At 36.2% G+C, this 24,375-nt stretch overlaps 1 long non-coding RNA gene across 1 annotated transcript; it reads left to right on the top strand.

Moving 5' to 3' along the window:
• Positions 1 to 164: 164 nt before the first annotated feature.
• On the top strand, positions 165 to 23,636 carry LOC135299928 (uncharacterized). The gene is made up of 4 exons (XR_010361767.1): positions 165 to 277; positions 6,202 to 6,337; positions 21,556 to 21,614; positions 23,590 to 23,636. It is a non-coding gene; the product is annotated as an uncharacterized LOC135299928 (long non-coding RNA).
• Positions 23,637 to 24,375: the final 739 nt, after the last annotated feature.

Below are 24,375 nucleotides of genomic sequence, written 5' to 3'. Positions count from 1 at the left end.
TCTGTGTCAAAAATATGTGAAAATAAATCAACAATGTATTTTACTACTTCTTTCTGTTTGATAGTGATAGAATTAAAAGGTTGTTTATTTTTTGTTGGGCTTTTTTGTGTGGGTTTTTTTTTTTTTGTTTATATTCTTCTTTTCCCAGGTAGAATAATGCTGCATAGTCCCTTAAGAATAATTATGATGCAGAAACTAATTGGAATCTTCCTGGAGTTTGTTATTAACAATCATATGTTAAATATACTTGTCTTAAGATACACAGTTGGAATCACTGGTAAGTTTGTTTAATTTGCTGTTTGCATAAAATTGCACAGCATTTATACTTCCTGTTTTCATTTAGTTTCGCTGAAAAGCATTGGTTTTGATATTAGGTACTTGGACTTAAAAAAACAAAACAAAACAACAAAACCAAACTACACAAAAAACCCCAACAACAACAACAACAACAAAACTGACCAAAACTGAAAAACAACCCATCACCAAAATGCAATAAAACAGTTTCAAAGACAAAATACATCAAAGTATAGAAGTTTAATAGTAAGAAATGAAGAGGAAGCAGTTCCTGTGGTTCAACCAGTCAATAATCCATTGAAAGTTAAGACAGAAAATGAGAGAAGACACTGAACAGAAAATGAGAGAAGACACTGAACAGCCAATTAAGTATCATTAGTGGGTATTCTTTCCTTTTCATGTTGTACTATAAAACATCTAAGGCACAGTGGTAATGCAAGGACCTTAGACACACAGACTGATTTTCTGCTTTATCTCTTCTGCTATCATCCATTCAGTATGACCCATTGATGGAGCAACTGCATTCACTAATTACTTAACTATTCTTTATGCACTTGGATCAACATAATTTGGCTTAAAGGGCAGATAGGGAAATATTTCAAAGTGGTTTTCTGAGAGTCAAATATGAAGATCCTATATATTGAACTTTGTCTCAAATTCATTTTGCAAAACGGATTTGCCCCTTTCTCTGAAATTGAGCAATTTTTTTTCAGTGATAGGTAGAACTTATGCAAGCAATGATAGCTTGGATATAGACTCCTCTTTCAATCATTACAAATTCTAGATTTTGAAGCAATTGCTTTTCAAAAAAACATCTCTATTCTCCTAAAAGCTCCCCTCAGTTTTGCCCATTCCTAACTTTATTTTCTCCTTGCAAGAGGGAGCTGCTCAAAAAATTACATTTTGTGAATGAAGAAAATGCTCAACATCCTGAGACTTTGTCTGATTTGCCAAGCCTAAAATAAGTGCTAAAATAAGAGTAAAATAACAAATATTCAGTGAAGACTACAGTTGATGGGGCTCAATTGCACTGTGACTTTCTAAAATGATAAAACCCTACAGCCTACAGTAAAACCCTTACCCTACAGTAAGAATGAACTGTTGTACATTTGGCAAACTGTACTGCTGTCAGAGAAAGTTCCGAGATCCCTCTTTGTAATACAGTGAGATACGTACTGTGGCTAAAAATTCATCATATTTTCTTCCTCTGTGCCAATGAAAATGTTATTTAGAAGACCATCTTGTTATACAAACACAGCACATCAACCTGCAGATTCTAACCTGATGTAACACTAATGTGAACAACAGTAAAGACTGAAGCAGGAGAGTTTGCTGAATGCATATTTTATTTTAATTTGCTCTCTTGCTCAGCAGAGTTCATCATAAAAACACAGTTAAAAATAATATGCATGTTTATATTTTTTACATATGTTCTCATACAAATTGTAAAAAAATGTTCCTTCAGGCTTTCCCCAGATAATGCTTTCTCCTTCTGCAGCATGGCTGTTAACCTGAGAGAGTATCCTACCTGTGAACAGGCCTTTATTTTCAAGGATGAGGCTCCATTGATTCCTTCTATAGCAATAGATAGTACTCTTTTCATTGACATTTTCTGAAAAAACAGCTGTATGAAAATTTTTTGGTGTTTAGTTTGTTTACTGTTGTGAAAAGTAATTTAAGTACAACTGAAAGAACCTATAATTCATGATTTCTACTTCAAACGTTACTGGCATATTAACATTAGAGCTGGTTAATAATATAGGAATGTGCACTGCAGATGCTAACTCTGAATGACACAATTCTAAACATTTCAAGACAGGTGTTCAAAAATGCTGCTTTCTTTGTCAGTGGCTCTGTGGTGTTCAAGATATAGACTGCATGATATACACAATGAAAACTGACTAAAAAGAGTTAATCTATTTTCTTGGTAAATTTAAGACACAGGTGCTTCATTTTACATTATGTCTGCTGGTGGTCTCTTAGGTAGTAAATTAAAACTTTATGAGCTGCTAAGTTTGAAAAATTCATGGTTTTTCTGCTTAACATACAGTATCTAGCTCTGTTTTCAGATTGAATACACTTGCAAAGTCACCTTTGAGCTGTTCCTTTAAGTGCATCACATAATGGGTATTTTTGCCCAGGATTTGAGAAGTCTGCTCTCTTCTACAACACTGTTGTCCTTTTTGGTCTGTTCCTTCAGTACCACTGCATCAGTCAGTTTTAAGTTTTTCATGTTTGTTCCTAAGATATCTGGTGTTTTCTTTACTTTGAGAACTATAGATATAAACAATTTTACCATCTCTTTTCTTGGCCATACTTTAACGGAACTGTGAGAAATATTTTGTAGTTAAAAAATACACATCAGGTATTTCTGTGTTTGAGAAATTCCTAATGCAAACCCCTGTTTAACAATTTAGCATGCACTTTGAGCAACTTTGAGTTATAACACAGGAATCAGGCAAGCGCCCTCAACCACTTCTATTATGCTCAACAACAGCAGATAAGGAATATGTAGAGGGTCTTCTAAAAAAGAAATATTCTTACCTCATAGTTTAGCTTTGTAGCTAAATATAGAAAATCCAAATATGTGTGTGAGCTCTCCAAAATATTCCTAATGAGGGAAGGCTTAGATTGCATAATAGGAAAAGTTTCTTTACAGAAGGGGTGGTCAATCACTGGAGCAGCCTGCCCAGGGAAGTAGTGGAATCAATGTCCCTGGAAGTGTCCAAAACACATGCAGATGTGATGCTTAGGAACATGGTTTGGTGGTGGACCTGGCAGTGTCAGGTTAGTGATCAGACTTGGTGACTTTAGACCCTTTAGACTCTTTTCTAACCAATCTCCATGATTTCTATGTACAGCACACCAGTGTTGAATCACCTTCAGAGGAACGTTTTTATACAGATGCCTGGGAATGAAATGCTTTGTAATGTTGGACAGCAAACATTTCTGAGGCAATGTGCAAACGTGGCTGATTGACACAAGAAACATGTTCACAAATTGTTGTGGATGCAATCATTACATGACAAAATTGGGAATCTGCTGGTTTATAGTCAGAAGAAGGATTTTTGGAGACAAGAACCATAATCAATCAATTCTTACCAAAGCTTACTCAAGACTGCCAAAAAGTTGCTTTAAACATTATGAGGAGTGATCAACAACCTGGAAATTTGGATTATAAACTACTGATTTGAACAGGAAGGAACTACCAGGAACTACATAATCCACTCAATTGGGTGTCCTTGGGTTGTCTCTCTAATGACTTTATGGACTTCCTCATGTTTGAGAAGGAGTGGTGGCCAATGGCGTCCAGGTTGCCCTCTGCAGAGCTTGGTGAGCCACCAAATCACTGAGGCCACCAAAGAGCAGAATTCATTGGAAAAGCAGAAAGGCACCCTGTATGTACTTGGCAGCATGGTGGGCTCTGCTTTCTTAAGGAGAGAGCAAGTTTTCTCAAGCCTTTAAAACGAGTGCCCACCAGGTCACTACTCTCACGTTTTCCACACATGCAGAGAAGTTACATTTATGAGCTGACATTGGTTAGACCAAGTAAAGGAATTAATTAGAAGCTGAATCTGAGCATGCATATATTTTTCATACACTGTAAATCAATTTTTCATTATTTCAAATTGTGTTGACAGATTATATATTCAGTTTAAAAAAAAAAAAAAAGAAAAAATAAAAGAAATGTAAATCTCTCCATGAACTGGTGCGGTGTAATATAAAACAATACTGCACAATATCTGAAGGGTCCCACATTTATCAGAACTTGATGTCCATGCAGGATGCTCAGCTGCATTTTGAAGTGCTGCATCTTTGAAATGTCCTCTTACATTAACTCCAAAAGAGCTAATAATAAAGATTTCCTGGGAGCAGTTTCTTCTCTTTAATATGGAATGTGATGTGTTTAGCATGTATGAGGTAGCTAATTTGTAGAAGAAACACATTACTTAATAAGCTGTAGATTTGGGTACTGCATGTTAAAATGGCAATTCATTAATCAATTTAAAATCATAAATACATTATAGTTCAAGAAAAAAACCCCTTCAATTTAATTTTTAAATTAAAACAATGGTGTGTTGCAGTCCTTTATTTGATTGTTCTTCAGCTATCTGACACATGGTGAGATTACTGAAGTATGGAGCCAAACACCCAAAACTATATTTAGTTTTGCTTACTGAAAAAATGAAGGGGTATTAATGATGAAGTACAAAACTGTGTAATAGAAAGTAATGTACTGTGAAATAAATTTATGTTTGGAAATCGAGAACAATACAATAAAAAGTTCAAGGCTTAGATGTATTTGGAATCCACTTCATATTGTTTTTATAGAAGAATGGTTGTGACATGCAGGCTATGAAAAATTGCAGGAATATGTTATGAAATTAAATTAATTTATGAAAAATAAAATTCTGCTCTCAGACTTTTGTTGAAGTACAGGAACTGAAAAAAGTTGTTGGAAATGACCACATGCTAACTAATTATTCACTCAGATTGGCATTTTCATATAATAGATTTTTGTATTCTGTATTTTAGGAAGCCAGTGATAGTGATTGTTTGTTAAACTTGAGTCAGGGGAAACACAGAGAAATAGTGGTAATGAATATGATTCCAGCATGATAATAATAATGGATTTTAATTAAAAAATAATTAAAAATGTTTGCACGTATCATGTGCTTCCATATTCTTCATACACACATCACAAGTAAAAAAAATCATCTCTCTTCCAAATAAAGGAAATATTTCTTAAAAATTTTCCACCTAAAATTAATAGAAATGTAACAATATTAAATTATTAGCTGACGAGACAGCTAGGTATTTAGCTTAATGATAGCATGATGAAAATATATTTTCTTTTTACCATGTTGTATTTTAGCAAAATGACAGAAAAATTAAAATGGCACTACTGAATAAGCCATGTGTACTAATAAACTGTTATCAAGTTTGTAATTATTAGCAGAGCCTATTTATGTTTCACTTTGTGGTACAAATGTTTCCTGACCGAGCTTGTGAGATCCTAAATCACGTGCTTTAAACCACTTTATCCTTCTGAATCTTTAAATGCTGAGCACTTACATGTTATTAAAACTGAAAACTTAGCTTGCTGGAAAATCAAATAAACACCTGCTAGTAAGCCTGAAGTGTTGTTCATTACTTTTCAGACATTCACAATATTATTTGCCTGTAAAGATGCATGAAAAACTAATCAAAGTTCCTTATTTTTAAAAGCATGTTCCTCTAGCATCAATCTCTTGATTTCATGCCCAAACCCAAGCAATTTAGATATTTTAAACTTCATTTTTTCAAAATAGTTTTCTCATATTGACCCTAGTGATTAAACATTATCTTAAGCGAGAAAAGGTTAAATTCATTAAATTCTTCCCACCTTCAGAGAGATAGCTCTGATCAAAATTACATATGGCTTCATTTTCAGTGCAGTTGTGGTACTGATGGCAGTAATTATAATACATTCATTGGAATGTGACAAAGCTGTGTTAAAAAAATCTCTGCAAATGTATCATGTATGGCAGTTGCCTGGAGACTGAGTGGGCACCATTTGCAGTCTTCATGTATTCAGCAGTTATAGCTTGTAAATATTTCAGGTAAGAAAAACACCAAAGGTTTTATATTCAGTCATCACGTCATCTTCACAAAGAAGAATGTTTTTGGTATGGAGTTTTTGCATAAGATGGAATGTGAGGTTATACTTCTTAGTTCTGAATCATGTTGTTATTAATTTCAAAAGACTTCAGCACTTTCTTAGCTGTGCTCTTTTCTAAGCCACCCTCCAGTGATGAGGAATGAACAGGACATCAAATAATTGTCTGGGACTTGGGAGACCTCAGCAGTACCCTATGGATACTTCCTGTATAACATTGGAAATATTCTTTTCTCTGTTTTTTGTAGGTTTTTTCCCAGATCAATGCTATAAAGTCAATTTTTGTCATGACAATCACATTCTCTAAAGTCAAAGGAGTGAGATCTGAACCTGACCTAAGAACACCTGGCACCCCATGCACTCAATAGACTGTCATTGCTCATGGTGAGTCATGCACTATGACAATATCAATTTTTCTAATGGGGGAACAACAGTCAGGCCTTATGAAAGCTGAATAAGGCCAGAGTGGAATTAGAACATTATAAATAAAACCAGAGACAAAAAGTTTTCTGTGCCATGCTCATGGGAAGAGGTAGGATAATTGAAGTAAACAATATGAAATTAATTAAAAAAAATATATATACATTGATCTTACTGGGACATTTAACCATCAAAGGTTCCTATGCACCAAAGGAAACAAAAGCATTGATACCCTCACCATCTCCCGAGGCTGTCTCCACCAGAAAAGCATACTGGCAGCAGTAGTGTCATTCAGGAGAACAGTAATTAAAAATCTGCCTGGGAAGCAGGCACTATTTTGTGGCACAGTGGGGACCTATAGGCTGCTTTGTGGAGTAGGAGCTGTCTGCACCTGGAAATCAACATTCTTCTATCTATGCCAGTACCAGAGCTTGGTATTTACAAAATTGCGAATTTATTTCAGAAGGAAGAAAAAGCAAGCATAAATCTTCACTCTTCACATTTACATAACTTTTTGTTTTGTTCCATTGGTTGTGTTAGAGAAAAAACAAACCTAGACAATGAAGTCTGCTTTCTAGAGAAATTTTAATCCAAATAAAGCCAGAAGTTGCAAATAGCAATTATTTGCCAACAAAAAGGAAACTAAGAAAATGTGTAGGCTTTGAGAAGAAAACCAGCATATTTTGCATATTAGGTGAGCATTATTATGGTTCCTAATTATATTTAATGTAATTTCATATAGTTTTATATTCATGAAGGCACAAACATTAAGACATTAATATATTGACAAAATATTTTAAGCATGCATATAAATCTGAGATGTTCAGCTGCTGCAGGATAATTCCTCAACAAATACTCAAAGAGATAACAGGAATTAGAAACACAAAAAAGAGATCTGCAAACTTCTCTCTGAATTGTTCAGTGGAGCTGTTTCCTGTTTAGGTAGCTGGTTTCTCACAGGTTTAGATTTGTACGACACCAGTAACTGGTTTCCCATCTCAATGCTTCTCAATAGTCACATCTCCCCAAGCAACACCAAGATTTTCCATCATCTAACCACGATCTTTACACCCCCTTTTCAGCAAAAGTTACTAGCTGGGGCTACTAGAATTCCGTGACACTTTGTCATAACTTTCACTGTTCCATTTTCCATTCATTAACTAAAAAATCAGTGAAGGAAAAAACTGATGGTAGGAAACAGCAACACTGCTTGACCCTGTCATTCCCATTTGCATGCTCTCCTCATGCTGACTTTGGCTGTACAGCATTGCTGATTTCTGACAGAGGAGCAAAATGTGGACTTCTCTCTACGGCATGGTAGAGGAAATTGCTGTTTTGCCTTTGTTTCTGCTGCTGCAAGAACATGAGTCTAGAAATGGTTTTTGTTTTCTTTCCTACATGCTTTCCAAGATAACTGGACCATGAACATCTGAGAAATGACTTGCAATGGGGCTTATTAAACTCGTATAAATCTGATTTTTGTGGAGCCTACACCATGACTTTCACTTATTGAAAGTAACAATAAGAAACTAATGAGAACTTGCAAGCAGATTAGCAGGTTCTTGCTGCAGAATGTTTTAGAATTTATGCCCAAGAAAGAGTCTGAAGCTCAAATTGCTTCAGTGCTTAGATTGTAGCTTTCATTTCATGAAGTAGAAAACCTGCATGTACAGCTCCTTGGAGATTCAAAATGTGTCTAATTATTCACTAGAAGAGTAAGTAATTTTTTAGGAGGGGGTCAGTAAAAGGAAAACCCAGAGACTACTATTTGTTTGTTTCCAATAGCTTGTAATGATAATATCAGTATGAATTGTTAACTGCCTAGTAGGCAAGGAGTCCTTTCAGACTGCAGTTTGACAATAGCAAGTTTTCAAAATTGAATGGGATGTGGAAATTTTCAAATGTATTTCTAAAACCTTACTTTACTTCTTTGGATTTATACCTTTCCACGTTAGATGGATCTATTTCTCAGAAAGTCATGAATCTACAATAAATATATTTTAACTATATTGTTCATTGGAACAAATTCAGTTCATAATACGAACAAAGTTTTAAATAAATGCTATAGCAAATGAACAAAAAATCAACCTGTAAAAAGGCAATGCTCTTACCAAAAACACTTTTCCATTTACATCCATCAGTTCTGCAATGTTATATTATACTATGCCTGACAAGAAAAGTGCCTAGACCCTTGGTGACTGTTGCACAAGACCAAAATTTACCAAATATCAAGAGTTTTTTCATATGATTCCCAGGCTTTCTAGGGTACATCCTGTGCAATTAACATATGAATTCAATATGAAACTTCAGGAAAGAGAACTTATACAGCTCTGCACGTGTTAAGACTGTACAAAATAGTTCAAAAATATTTTTAAAAAAGCATGTCTGGTCTTGTCTTGTAAAAGATACATTTCCATTTAGCAATCATGTTCAAATTTTATGCGTGCCATTACTGAGTTAAAGTGCAAAATTATTCAAAAATATTGTGTGCAATGAGCCACAGTGTTGGCTACTCTCATGCTGCAGATGTAGGGAGAGTAGAGAGAAGGGATCTGTACCTCTTTCCTGATTTCCCCATAAATCTGCTTGCTTACAAAGAAATCATGACAGTGTCTGCAACATCCAAATTGCCAAATGTGTTGGAGGAAGGTAAGGTATTCCATGTTCTCTGTACTATATTGAGAGCTTTTGCTCCTCCTTTCCTTGAATAAAATTTGATAATTTCCTATTATCATGAAATATGCAGTTATCAAAGAAGCCATAAAAAAGCCTTTCCCTTTAAACTCCATTTTATAGCTTTGAAAATACTATCCCATTTGCAGGAGAAAACATCAAGGGAAAGTCTTGGACTGACTTCCTTTCAATGAATACTACTAAAAAATATGAGGTCTTTAAAATTATTAGGAAAGATAAGCTTTTCTCAGAGTTTTCAAAAATTACTTGTACTTATTCAAAGGAAAAGACAAGTCAAGTTTTCTGGAATTATTAACCCGTTTCTCTTAAGAGTTATCAGATGTGAACAAGAGAAGGCAAACATACCCCTCAGGTCAAAGCTGCAGCTGAGCAAGAGGGTTGAAAATACACCACAGCATACACCAAGTATGGAGGAAGAAGAATTATCTCAGTCTAGGCAATTAATTTACATCAAGAATTGACTTTGCAGTTTGAGGATTTCCTTTAGCAACCCTCTGGCATCACACAAACTTTCTAGAAGAAAATAGCAGTGGAGGGAGGGTTCCAGCATACCTGTATTGCCTTCCATGAAGGAATGCATTTCAGAAACATCCTCTGCATAGGAGTGAGTTTCTGGAGCCAAGGGGATGTGGTTGTTATTGGGAATCTGTAGGAGCAAACAGCCTCCTGCCCATCCTAGCACTTCCCCTACGGGACACACCTGCCAGGTTGGGGGATGTAGTGCAGAAAAATGTCATCTTGTGTTTTGTAACGAGGACTTTCTCGAGGAAAGTATAGATTTTTAGTGTTCTCTAAAGCTCAGGACATGGAAAACAATCAAATAAGGAGTATTTCTCAGGGGATGGCTCTGCAGAGACATGTTGTTCTCTTTCTGTGATATGTCTGTAATTAGGAATTTCATCTTTTGAGGCTGTTATCATTTTTTCCCCAAGAATTCCTCAGTGTAGGAGCATACCTACTCTACAGAGAATTTCTTCATTTTAAAGGGTTTCTCAAGTGTGAGTGGCCATCTTGTCAGCAGAAGGTTTCTTGTCATCAGATGTTATTATAGTGTGGTCGTGTTGTCTGCTGTTGAGTTTTTCAGGTTTTTCCTCAGAGAACTGGGTCACCCTTACTAAACTTCCTTGAATGTTTCTTTTTGGTTTTGTCTCTGCTTTCATGTAATAACTTTTTTTTTTCATTTGGATTATTTCTTGCAAAATTTCCGGACCAGTATTGGGGTATTCCCATGTGCACACATACAGGTACACAAATATGACCTGTACCAGGAGGCCTAGTGCAGGGTGTTTAAGCTGTCTTTTTGTGAGGGACTGGAAAGATTGATGTCTTGAGACATTTTGGGGTGCATGTATGTAGGGGAAGGGTCAGGTCAGGCCCTGCCCATGTGAGGCAGTGCCCTGCCCCATGCACCCCAGCCCCAGAGCCTGTACCCCAGCCTGGCAGGGACTGCCCATCCCTGGCACAGCAGAGGCAATGCTCCACAGCCTCCTTTGGAACCCCTAACCCAGCTCCTGAATGAGCAAATGACCAGAAATCCCACCTGGGGGAAAGGCCCAGGAAGACCAAAGTATATTTAGGGCTGAGCACAAGTCAAGAATATGTCTTGGCCCTACATGCTCTTGTAATTTTATCAGCTTAGCACTGCTGGAAACCAGGAGTTGGTAACCATATGTCTGTTTTTCTATATATTTTCTGTCTTTCTCTCCTTCTCTTCTTATTCCCCCTTCTTGGCATTTTAGTCACTTAAAATAGAATGGGCTTAGACATTGTGAAGTTGAATGGGTTAAGTTAATGCTTTGGAAAGTGTTTCATGTCAACTGAATGCTGGTCTAAACCTTTTGCCAAAGTTCTCTGATTCTCTAATGTTTCTAGTCAAGCCTTTTTTGTTACTTTGACCTCTTGAGAACATCTTGTCAGTATTTCTCCAATGCATCCAGCTCGGAGTACAAGAACAACCGTAAAGCCCTTATAAAAGTTACACTGAGCGAGTAGTTTTGGGCCTTACACTTTGATCTCTCACTTTTTGCCATCTATATTTATGATAGTGTCTCACTAGATAATGAGTTGCTTAAGTTCAATTTCACTTTATTCATTCCCTATTGATGGGTTCCCTGAATCAAAACCAACAAGGTACCAAGGCTGTGGAAGGATCTGAAGACTGATATTTCCTGCATATATGTCATATCCTTTTCCCATCAAAAGTGAGGGAATGTTACTGCATGGGGCAGAATGAGCCATAGAGGGCCATTCAGCATCACACCTGCCCTGCATAACTTGGAAATTCCCTGTTCTGCCAGCCCCTGTTGCAGAGCTGGAGCTCCAGGTCGCTGCAGTACTATAAGGATTCTCAAAATCTCTTTACATAAATGAGAAAAAGTTCACTTGAGTGGTACTAACCCGACGCTTTCCAGGAGAGGAAATAATCCCTATTTGCAGTCTCAGAAGTTGGCTGGACACGAAGCTCACTCAGAAAGGACTAGAGAAGAATCTTGAAATTTTAATTTTAATAATAACAGTAAATATTAAATTTTCACAGAGATTCCTCTATGAGGTTTTGGGTATTGCTTAAATTCGAGAAGTGGTGGATTAGATTCAGCATATTTGCCATCCTAGGGTGGGGGACAATTGCCATTTTCTTTTTGCTTTTCAAACCACAAGGTCAGCTAAGGAAGCCACCATCTTGGAAGGAAGGTGTGTTCTGCCATTTCAAGTTTCTCAAGTTGTGATATTTAGCAATTTTTTATCTAGCTCTTAATATAGTGGGTTTTTTTTCTTTTCACAATTTTACTTTTTAGTAGATTTATTTTTTTCACTTATATCTCTTCTTATTTTGTTTCTTCCTATTGGTGTAAAGAAATTGGTTAAAACAAAGGGGGAAAACTAATTTTTGAGTGTTCCCCTTTAAATTTTCTTAAACCAAGACAGCTGATGTGTTTAGAACCTGCAATTTAATGCAGGTATTCCAGTTAAAGGCAGTCAGACATTAAATTCTTTTCTAGTCAGAGACTGCTTTTTTCCTTACTCTTGACTCCACGTCTAGGCCGACCTTATTTCAGTGCCATTTCTCCTAAATATTTTGAGGACAAATGGCAGGTTTTTCTTGGCAAAGGAGAAGCAGTCTTCTCATTAGGAAAATATTTGTGACAGGTCAAAGTAACTGCCTTTTTTTATTACTTACATCTTACATTTGTCATGATGCAAGCAGCTGGAGGAGGTAACTGGAGTGAAGTAACTTCTCAGAGGAGTTTGTGTGTTTAGACTCAGGTGGAAAGGAATTCTGGTAAGCATTGAGAGAACAGAAGCCATCATGAATGATATCTAAAGGAGTAACATAACTTCTCCATATGTAAAAGATAGTTATGATCCAAGATATTGTTTGCTGCACAATCATTCATTTCTGCTTATTGCTTCTTGTGGCTCACAAATTCTTTATCACTGTTTTCCAAAACAGTCACCTACCTAGGATGTATATATTTCTGACTTTTTTTTGTTTGGTTAAGCTGAATTGTTTTTGCCAAAGACTGCCTGATCTGTGTCTCTACCTACCTCTTCAGTCCTCACCAGTCTGTCATGCCTTATGTCATCTACAGATCTTCAGTAACACTTTAAAGTCCTTGAAGTAATCAGTTAGTATCTAGGATAATTTTAGCACATGAACTGCCTTGTAAAAGACCCTGACAGTCTCAGACTTGTCTGCCTGTATATGGGGGCGTACTAAATTGAAGAGTGCCATTCCTAAACCATGACGCTATAATCTTGTGTCAATTTTAAATAAAATAGCATGTTGAACATTTAATAAATGAATATAATCTGGTTTGGGAAGCTTTTTGAAGTGAGTTTCATAATAGGGTTCTTTTTTCAATTTTTCTTCTTTTATTGAACTCTCCTTGGTTACCTCTTATTTCTAAACAAAATTCATAATACTAAATGTGGAAAGTTTCACCCACTGTGTGATATTGCTCAATGTAATGATACGATTCAGGTGCAAATTGAGATTCAAAATGAAGGGTAGTGCTCTCTGTGTGTTTAGGTAGCTGTCATTATTCAGCCTGGTTGCACAGTCAAAAGTGTCTAAAAGAGACTATGGTTAGAAAAAAGAAAATATGTTTAAGGACTAAAGGGGACCTGCAAAAGAGCTGGAGACAGACTTTTTACAAGTGATAGGAAAAGGGATATGGCTTCATGCTGAAAGTGAGCATCTTTACATATTAGGAAGGAATTTTTTTACTATCAGAGTGGTGAGGCACTGCAACAGGCTGTGCAGAGAAGCTGTGGATTGTTCCTTTCTGGAAGCATTCAAGACCATGTTGGATGGAGCTCTGAGCAGCCAGGTCTAGTGAAAGGTGTCCCTGCCCATGTCTGGGGACATTGGAATGAGATGTTCTGTAAGGTCCCTTCCAAATCAAACCATTCTGTGATTCTCTGTAAAAAAAAACAAACCAAAAGGGTGTCATACAACTGGGAGTGCATTCATGTGTGCATCTCGGTGTCCGCACAAAGGCGCACAAGAGCTGTCTATTACTGGCATAACTCATTGTTTAAGAAAACAAAGCCAAATAAAAATGTATTTTTTACAGCACAGGTTAGTTATTTCCCTCTGTGTGTTATTTGCATGCTGTAACTGGTTTCAGTGGCTCGTGTCCTCCTGCACTGGTGTTGTGTAGCTGATTTCTAGCATTGCTGAGTATAGTTTGGTTCATTACATGTATCCTCAGGAACAGATTACTGCTACTAGGTTTAAAGAAAAGGCAGAGGAACATTTCTAATAATTTTCATGCTTTTGCAGGCCTATTTTTAATTAAAAACCTAACTTGTCTGTGATAATTTCTTCTTCTGAAATTATTAATACAATATAGGAAAAGAGGTCCTTACTCAGAACATCTCACAATATATTTTATTCCAAATTTAGGTATAACATTAATACTTCCTTTGGGAAATAGTAAAGTTTGGACAAGAGTGCTTACCACTTAAGTATGTGGGAAAGCAACGTGCAAAAAAAAATAATAAAACTAGTAATTACAGCAAATTATTTTGTCTTGGGGAAAAAACATGCACCTTTCTTGCATTTTCTTATTGAACTGCCTGATGGAATAGGAAAGCATGTGGGTAGGAGATTAATAATTCAGTCTGTAATACAAATAATGTGATTTATTCTACAATTAAGTTAACATGCACTATATATCACATTGGTGTATTACTACACGAAAACACTGTTATAAGAGGGAATTTAAAACATTTTGCTGTGATGACTTCCATAAGGAAGTAGGCATCTCATTATTCCATTCAGGAGTGAAAAATAAAATGCTATTTCAGCTTTTTAAAAGATTAATTTTACTGTCTATTGACATGATAAAAAAGGGGGAAATTTTAGGTATATTACCAGAGACATGTAGGCAGGGAAGATTTTCCTTCTCTCTTTTTTTCTTTTTGTTTTTAATTTTGAAAGCTTGGAGAAAGGAAGGGAGATTCTAGGAAACCTTTAAATTTCCATTATCGTTGGATAATTTTTTTTCCTTTCCTCTCACATGGATAAAGTTCATAAACATCTGTGAGCAGGAACATCAATATGTTTAAATATAATTCAAATCTGTATCCAGGCCTACTGAAAATCCACTCGGCCAAAACTGTTCTCTGTGGTACAAAATAATGGTTTTGAGTTGCTTTTCAGGCAGACAACTTGACATGCACCAAAGACATATAGATATATTAAAAAATGTTATACTTTCTATATTGCATAAAGGAGAAAGGGGGTTAAAGAGCAGAGATTACACCTTGACTTTCTTTGCTCTTATGTGATAAAAGCATGTAGTTGTGTTCACAGGGGCAACAGCTAACACTGAACAAAAATGAATTTTCTTTCTCATCTCCAGCTGTAATTGACTTTCATCTTCTTTGTGGCCAAGGGCTATTATTCTGTACACCTGCACTCAGCCAGGAGTACAATGAAAAAGAATCAATCTCTGAAAAGAAAGTTATCACCAGCCAATAACATTGGGCCACTTTCATGGGTCTTGCAGTGTTTCATCCAATTGCCAAATGCCTGGCCATTATGAACTGGTGACAGCCTCTCAGCTGCTCTTCCTGGTGAGCACAAAGTCACAGTGTGCTATGCAGGTGCTCTAGAATCTGGTATTAAAGCAGGAGAATTCACCAGGGCAAAATGAAAGCAGTGTTCATTTTGTATCCAGAATAGGTTGTCTAAACAGTGATGGACAGGAGTGCATGAAAAGCATTGTTTCTGACAAGATGGGTGAGTGCTTCTGTATTCTCTCTGCATCGGCTTTTTTGTGTTCAAAGGTGCTCGTGCTCCGTGATTTTCTGAGTTTAAAATTCAAGTATTGCAGAAATTTATTGATTAGTAGCAAACTGTCAGGGCATTCACTGAGAATATTTGTGTTCTAGGCTTTTAGATTGCATGAACAAATGTTCTTATCATGACTGGATAAGCATTGCTGTTAGATTCTGTTTCCTGGTGTTGACATGTATAATTTCAAATTATCACTCTGCAAATTTGCCACATTGAATTCATTTATTTCAGCAACTATTATGTTACTAAACTAATTTGCTTGAATGCAAATATATAGGTGATCTGGATATTTTCAAAATAAATATAATCACTTGGGAAACCATTTTGTGTAGAAGAGATGTATAAAATATGCCATCACTACTAGAAGTGTGGTATTTCCAGGTTCACCTCACAGTATATCTGAAAATAATGAGTCTGCTGAGTCATCAGTTGAACAGTTGTCATTGACATGTGTTGGATACACTACAATGATTGCCTTGATCTCTAAATCAAAATTGAACCATAGTTTAGGGTAAGTCATAGCCCCGGCACAGAGCTCGCTGTCAGAAGGGAAGAACTGATTGTTTATCTGCAGAAAGGCTTCATAATTGCAAATAGTTTAATGATGTTTTCTTCATTTTTAAAAACTGCAATTGAAAAACTTTCAGAATTGATTGCAAAAAGATTTTGAAATCTTTTCTCTGGTGAAGATGCACAATTAAGATAAGAGCTGTTATCTCAGGTAGAGTTTATTTCCACAGAGTCCAAGACAAATCTGTCAGCATGAGAACCAGACACCAACCCCCAAGTTCTTCCAGTTTAAATTCAGCCACTCCCCACACAGCTTCAGACAACATGGTTGTGTATCACCTTTAACAGGAGAAATACCTGGGAGAACCTGCGTGTGCTCAAGAGAAGCTCAGAGGGGAAGGAGTCCTGTGAGAAATGTACATTTTATTTCATTTAAGGGTGTCTGAGCTCTCACAGAGGAGGAGCTTAGCAGAGTGAGTTGTCAGGGCTTATTTGGACAGACAGCAATCTACAAGCACAGACAAAGATTTAGACAGCTGGCAAATCAGACGTGAAGAGGTTCTGCAGATGACTGAGACATTTAGAAAGGACTTATCACGTGTTTAAGTAGGAATTGAGCTCCACAGATTGACAGACACAATCTCAGCTGAGATGATGACATGCAGCATTTCTGGGCTAGCAAGTGTCAGTGTCTTAAACTATTTTGTTTCCCCCAGTATAGTTATTCCACCTGTGGTCTACTCCTGTGACAATTTGATTGGTCTGTCTGTTTATAAATCCAGTGTGATTGCCTGTTTCTGAAGTATCCCAGATGTTAAGGAATTAAATGGGATGAAAGGAGGGAAATTAAAATTCAATTAATGGATACATCAAAAAGCTTTGATTAATTCATTTTAATGCTCTTTTTGTGAGACTTGGATTATAGTTTGGAACAGTTAGTCTTCTCTGGCTAGTTCATGTGGGTTAAAGAGCCTGGCTGAAATCACCTGGCATTGCAACCCCCAGACTGCTCTGCAGTGAAGCTGTGATCACATTAGCCTCTGTCTGTAGATGGAGCCACCTTCCTGCAAACCTTCATGCAGCCTTCCTGCAAATCCTACTTGGAATCTGTCTGGTAAAGCTGAAGAGAGCCTGCTCCCTGTGTCATCTTCTTTGCCAGTTTATTTAGACTGAGATTGGTCTAACTGAAAAAATTATATCTCATCTTCATGAAGACATTTGTAAAGAAAAACTTTAAGACCTTGCCTCATCAAAATGGTTTCTTTTAAAAGTGTTATGACTAGATGTTGTCAATTAGCATCATATTCCAAAACCACTCATTATAAAGCAAATTATATGAGAGCCAAAACCACACAATTTCTTCTGGATGTAATGGAAATAAGTCATATTGAAACAAAATTAACTTTTTAACTGCATTCACAATCTGTAAACAGGCCCTCAAAAATGAATCCCTAGCATTCCCCTCTTCAGCCTTCACCTCAGGCTTTCACAAAGCTCTAACCGGCCCAGCAATTCCACTCTCTTCAGCTCAGTTCAGAGAAGCTGATTGCTATTAATGTGATACCCTACATTTATATCCCAACATTGGAAATGTCAGGTGGTGTTTTCCCACTGCCATGGTATGCTGCAGCTGTTTTCAGAACACAGTTAGGCCAAGAGCTGATTTAAATTTTAGCTGTAGAGCCATCAAATGTGATTTCACTTTCACAAATCTAAAAGCAGAGCATGTGCCAAATGATTCCTATAAAGCAGTTCCCATATACACTCCTTGTGTAGCTGAAGTGCAGCTTTATCTAGAAGAGAGAAATTTCCTCAGACACACACAATAGAACAGTTTTTAAAACCATAAATCTGCTTAATGTTGACTACTTGTAGACTCAATAAAATAAATTGATGTTATAGTACATTTTTTTGGTACAGTATTAGCAGATAAACAGCTTTCTTTTCCTGTTGTTGAAGAAAAGGAAAGAACAGCAGCAAGCAGGTACATGTTCTGCACTTCCACTGACCCATTTATTCCTCACTCCTCACTGTCTGTGTTCCCCACCTTCCTGGGGTTCCACATCTCTGCCAGTATTAGGCTGTGTTTTAAGGGTTTTCAAAAATAATCCTTTTCTCTGGATGATAAATCAAGAAGTGAGGCTAATCAGAAATTCCCAAAGGAATATACCAATATGGCAGTCTTAGGTATTGCACCAGAAATCACTTCTCTGTTGGTCATAATACATCAAAAATCTTCTCTAAGCACACTGATTGACAACTCCGTTTTTATTATTTATGTGGATACTTTTCCAGGAGAAAATTTAGTTACAGTTTTCACTTTTAGTTTCTACTTGGAAAAAAAATTCTACCTCATTGTCATTATTGGAGGCAATTGCTCTTAGGAGGATCAGCACTAGCTAAGAAAACAACATCTCAGGCTTTCTTCAATATTCTAAACCTGAAAACCTTGTTCAAGACACAGCAAATGGAACAACTGCTGAAGTACCAGGCTCCATATGAGCAAGTCAGAGATACTTTCATATTCATATACTTCTCTCTGAACTTGTTTTCTTTTCTGAGGCTACTCAGTAATTCCTTCAGCTTAATGAGCTAACATTTGGCAACCAGCGAGCAACTTTGATTTAGTGATGTGACAGTCTTAAAAATCTGCAGCAAGTGTGCTCAGAGCTGGCTGCTGGCACTTTGGCATGCTAGCAGGTACTGACTTCAACTGGAAACATGTATTTTGTTACTGACAGAAACTCCTCGTTGCTTCTGTGTTACTTGTGCTGTGTGTCAGCCCCTGTCAGTGTGGGACTGCTTGCTGTCATCACATGAAATTAGCCTAACATATCAACTTATTGACTTGTGGGTATTAACAGCCAAGGGAGATTTTTAATTAGAATGAGATTTCAAGCATAAGGAGTTCACTCTGTTTTTCCAGTCTAGTTGAATTCTCTAATATTTAAAGTGTTGCAGCCATACTTCTTGATGTTTGTAATTCACGACTCCCTTGATAATACAGTTTTAAAAAAATCTGAAAGCTTATCCCTGGGGAAAAAAACCCCCTTCACTGGCTTTTAAATAATGAATTTTTAGTACTGAGGACTGTTATGTAACAGACCCCAAAGAAATATTACTGTTCATTTCTAAAAAGTGACACTTCTCAGTATTATTTATTGATTTTCTCTGATACAATTGTACAGAAGTCAGTGAAGGCAAAGGTTGTGAAACAGAATCAGAATGGAAACAACTGAAAAAAACTGATAAGAACTATTAACCCCGTCCCATTATTTAGTAACAGGTTTTTTCTCAAAAATCTGTGGAACTTATACATATTTCTTAGAAAACAAATCTTGTTACATTAGCAAAGTTGTATTTAGTTGAAAAAAAACCCCATACATATCTTTGTCATATAGAACCTGATATTTACATCTCCATTTTTTGTTGACTGCTTTTAGACTTTTTTGAAGAAAATTCTGAATTGTGGCTATTAAACCACTCAGGTGATAAGGGGGAAATAACATTCTGATAGCACTGTGCAGTTCACTCTGGCTGTCATCAAACATGAATGTGGAGTTTCAGGAACATGTATCCAAAGGTCTGATTTTGGTGATAATTACACAATATTTTTTTTTGGACTTCGTCACTGCAATTATCAGCAGTAAGTCTGCATGATATTATTATCTCCATATTGAGTTCAAGTAACCTTAAAAGTAATTTATTTTCTTTCCTTATTGAACTAAATAATATGTCATCCAGAAATTTGATGAAATGGATACTAAAATCCATTTTAAGTCTGGGACTTACTTTTTTTTTTAATTTTTATTTGTGAAAACAAGCATTTAAGACAGAAATGAGTTTTGGTATTGTTATTTGGTTTGGGATTTGGCTAAAGACAGTATTTCCTTTAAAAGAATAGATAAATAACATAATGCTGTGGCTTAAAAATGGAATTCTCCCATTTAGTAGTCCCAATAAAGCCATATACCACTTCCCTTCACCCCTACAAGTACAGGTACAAAAGGCAGAGATCACAGGCTGAGACAGGACACTGGAAACAGCAATGAGCTCAATCAAACTGCAACAGCAACAATTTTAAATATAAGAGGTATAAGAAAAGAAACTATTCACAGAGCAAACAAAAACCCCAGTAACAGACAATACCAGATGTCTGCCTCTACCATGTGTTCTGGATCAGACAGAGCCATTTCTGTCCCTTTCTCTTGCCCCCAGCAAGGACATGAGGTGGTACAGAATAACCTCCTGGCCATGCCCTCTGCCAGCTACTGCAAAATTAACCCTGCCCTAAACAGAACCAAGACACCAAGGAGCACTTCATCTCAATAAAATTAATTGGAATGGCACTAGAAAGATTACTTTTTTTGTAAATCCTTATCACAGAAGGAATTCCTAAATAAGTTTCAGTGCCAGACAAGAGCAAAACAAGTGATGTGCTCTGTTCTCTTGCTCAGAAATCTCTCTAGTGAAGTTGATGAAGGTGTCTATGGTCCAATGTTCACAGACATGTACGTAAATTTTTTTACCTTGCCCTCCCCAGATTAAATATTAATCCCATATTTTTCCTAGTGACAAACCTTATTTATAACAGAAGAGATCAGAAACTGATTTTGCTTATGCATTTACCTGTATTTAGGTGAAAAAAACCTATACATGTCTTTGAACTGATAGAACCTGATATTTACATCATCTCCATTTTTTTGACTGCTTTTAGACATTATTTGAAGAAAATTCTGAATATATTCATATAAATATGAATATATTTTTGCTAACTGGAATTACAATAGTCTAATAGTAAGATGATGCTGGTATTTGCTAGCATTTTCTGTAGTGAAGGTGGACAGTCTTCTCTGGATGACATTTTGCTTTATACCTAGGAAGAAATGGCTTTCTCTGGCTCCCCAGACACACTTTTATCAGTGAGTAAAATTTGGCTAAAGAATGTGTTATAATTTTTCACCTTTGTGGGAGTACAAATAAGATGCTAGATTCCTCATGCAAAGAGATGCCAGGAAATTCTTTGTGTTCTTGGAGACTTCAACAGGCTGCCCAGATAAGGACCGTTGATTTGATTTGCTATCTCCTCTGTACTTAGAAAGCAATCGCAATTCCTACTTTTTTAATATTTTTCTTTCAAATGGAATATGGATGGGACATGGCAACAAATACAAAAATATATACAGATATCGATATATGTGTTTATTTTAAAAATTTAACGAGTTTTTCTTAAACTCTTGGTCTTATCTGCAACCAAAATAAGGCATATATTAATGGATGTTTCAGTGGCTTATGGACTGGCTTTTCTGCTTTCCTATGTCAACTAAGTGTGCTTTTTCAGTAAAGTTATAGCTTTCAAAAGGTCTGCAATAAGATTTAATTGCTGGAAATTAATTATGACCTTTGAGTTTGGTAAAAATCACTTAGAATCATGTTACTTCATTAAGAATAATTAAAATATTTATTTCATCTCTTGAGGAGTGAAAAAGTACTTCTAAGTCATGTTGTTGCATAGGAGTAGCCCTCTCAGAACATCATTATATCTTTTGTGCAAAAGGAGGTGTTTGTTTACTCCCATCTTTTCAAATCCATTTCATTGAACTTGAGATCCCTTTGCTAACTCACACAGCTGTAACAGCCCTTGACAATAGTCTGTATCTCATCTTTCCAGACTGGCACCATCTAAGGAGGAAAACACTGATGTCAAGAAAGCCAGTTTGACAATGGCAGGTAATGTGACTCTGAGTGAATTTCAGCTTTTCAGCCAAAACTTTTGCAAAAAAAGCAAGTTCCATCATCTCCAAACTATTGGCCACAACAGCCAAAATTTATGAAATGCTATTCATAGACTGGAGGAGGGGACTAGAATAGAGAGAAGAAGTGGGAAAAGAAAGGCAAACGGACAGAGAAAGGAATCTCTCCCCTCTGCTCTTCAGTCCCTGTGATTAGATTACTGGTTTGGTAGCAATATTTTTTGATTGCTTGTGTACAGTATTTCTCTTTTGTTTTGCTTTAATGTTACATTTATCATGTCTTTCATAACAAGTACATTGGGATTCTGAAAACCTCACTACTGCTCCTGACATGGTACAGTGTAATTATTCTGTTTTGGTTTGGGGGTTTTGTTTCTTTTGCTGTTTTTTCACCTCTGCTCACTTTCCTTGCTCTCCTGCCCCTGCCTAACACAGATTCACTGAAATAGAAAGCAGGCTTGTAATAACTGCCTATTATGATTTTGCTTAATGCACTGTGCAAAATATGACAAGGGTGAGTGCTAGTAGATGTAACAGCAGTCAAAATGTTTCCTTATTCCAGCTGTTGTATCCTCTATATGCAATAGGTAGAAAAGATGTTAAGCAAACTGGGAGAGGAAGTTGTAAATCTTAAGGTCAGAAAATGCAACTCACTTTTTTTTCTTTCCCTGGATAAGAAAAATGTGATGAAATAAGGTAGTATCTAAGCCTAATACATTTTTTTTCTAAACATTGCTGTCTTAACTTTCCTGAATATTTATAACATACATAATTTTTTCAATGCATACTGAAGAGTTGTCTTTATGCCATATGAAATTGATCATGATTGCTGGCCCCTGCAGCTAGATGCTGTTTAACTAAGAAACCTTTGTGTTAATTTAATTCAATTTAAATCATTCTTAGCATCCTACTAACAAACTATAATAATAAACCATTCCAGTCCGACACACATTTTGCAAATTGCAGTCTCTGTGAAAACATTATTTAATCTGTCTAATTGCTTTACATTTACTTTAAAAGCTAACCTGTCACAACACCACATGTATTCCTTACATTTCCTGAAAGAATATGCTGTATTTCAAACCTCCATACACAAGACATGAAACAGTTGCTGTCACCCATACTCTTTCTGTTTCTGGCTTTGATTCTTATGCTTGAGAGGTATCTGCATGCCAATTTTTATTGCATTGCTGATCCACATATATTCATCCTGGATGCATTCATTACCCTGGGCTATCTTTGGTATTCCAAGAAAAGATGCAGCATGATGTATATTCATTTTTTCAGTTCTATAACTTTATTTGTTTGTTTGTAAATCAATCTATTTCAAGCCTCAAATCGAGGTTTGCAATGTCAGGTTGAATCAAGAATCAAGCAATTCCCTGGCTTCTCTTTTGACAGAAATTCTAGGTTTTTCTGCAGACTTTTGCATAAGATTTACTCTGTAAAGAAAAGGTATCTCTGTAGGTGAGAAACAGACAATTGTATTAGCAAAAGCTGCCAAGTAGGCTGACTTAAAAGTCGGCCTTAAATGTAAATTTAATTTAACACACACTTGACACACTTGTTATATTTAAATGCGACTCAGAGAACCTGTTCGGGAAGTATCGAGAGCTCAGGGCACCGCAGTTATCATGATCAGATGCATCCAGAGTAATGGATAGATATGCTTATTTTGTAAATGAACAAATGTGTGTAATTGCATAATTGCTTCAACAATAAATGTCTTGCAGGATGTCTGCATGTGGAAACTTAATTATTATACATATTTTCCTGGATAGAATCAGAAAAAACAGTAAGTCCAGAGTTGAGTGCAATCGTGAGTGCTTTTCTATGCTTTGAAAAATAAATTGTTTCTTTCACTGAAAGAAAGTACAAAATTGTTTAAAATGCCAGTTTATAAGCTGATTTATGTTTCTGTATTCATTCTGCCCTACATGTCTTATTAATAGATACAGAGGAGCCAGCCACAGTCGTCATTCCCAACAAGACTTTTCAGCATTGCTTTCAGGTATGGCATTGGCACAGGGTTCTTACAGACAATTACAATGCCTTGCACACATCTCCACTCCCTGCCCATCTCTGTTATAACTCCTCCCCTGAAATCCTGGGTCACTGATCCAGCAAGGTGTCTTACTGCCTACCACAGGGTATTACAAGGAGGAAATTTTGGGTATTCACAGACCCAAAATTTTGGCTATTAACACCATCCTTACTAAAATCTGTCCTCAGTAAGGGCGTTAATAGCCAAAATTATCCTTTGCTCCATGTGCCAATGGAAATGGATGAAAAATATTAGCTGACAGGATTGATTCTTGCACTTTTCTGTATGTTCAATATGCATATTGTCACGCTCCCAGTGCAATCACCAAATAAGCAATCCCATGAAAACATTATGGAGTTTTTAAAATAATTTATATTTCAACACTATAGAAAAAGAATTTGTTTCACAGTTACCATTTTTCATACAATTGCCTTTTGGAATCTTTAAATTCCTTCTGTGGAGTCAGAGAAATTTTATTTTTCTATCAGGACAAAAAAAAAATAACCTACTCAAGTGGAATATTTTAGGTTATACTGCAATACTTCTGTTTGATGCTGAATGCAAACATTTATTCTAAAGGTTTTTCTCCTGAGATGCATCAGTGAGCTATTTCCTCTGTCTATCTCTTCAAGAATCTGGAAATGTAAGACAAAAAGTATATTACCTCATAGGAAATTTTTTTGTGAATTATTTT

The sequence above is a fragment of the Passer domesticus genome, chromosome 4 (assembly GCF_036417665.1).
Source record: "Passer domesticus isolate bPasDom1 chromosome 4, bPasDom1.hap1, whole genome shotgun sequence".
Taxonomy (NCBI): Eukaryota; Metazoa; Chordata; class Aves; order Passeriformes; family Passeridae; genus Passer; species Passer domesticus.
This window is presented reverse-complemented; position numbering and strand designations above follow the sequence as displayed.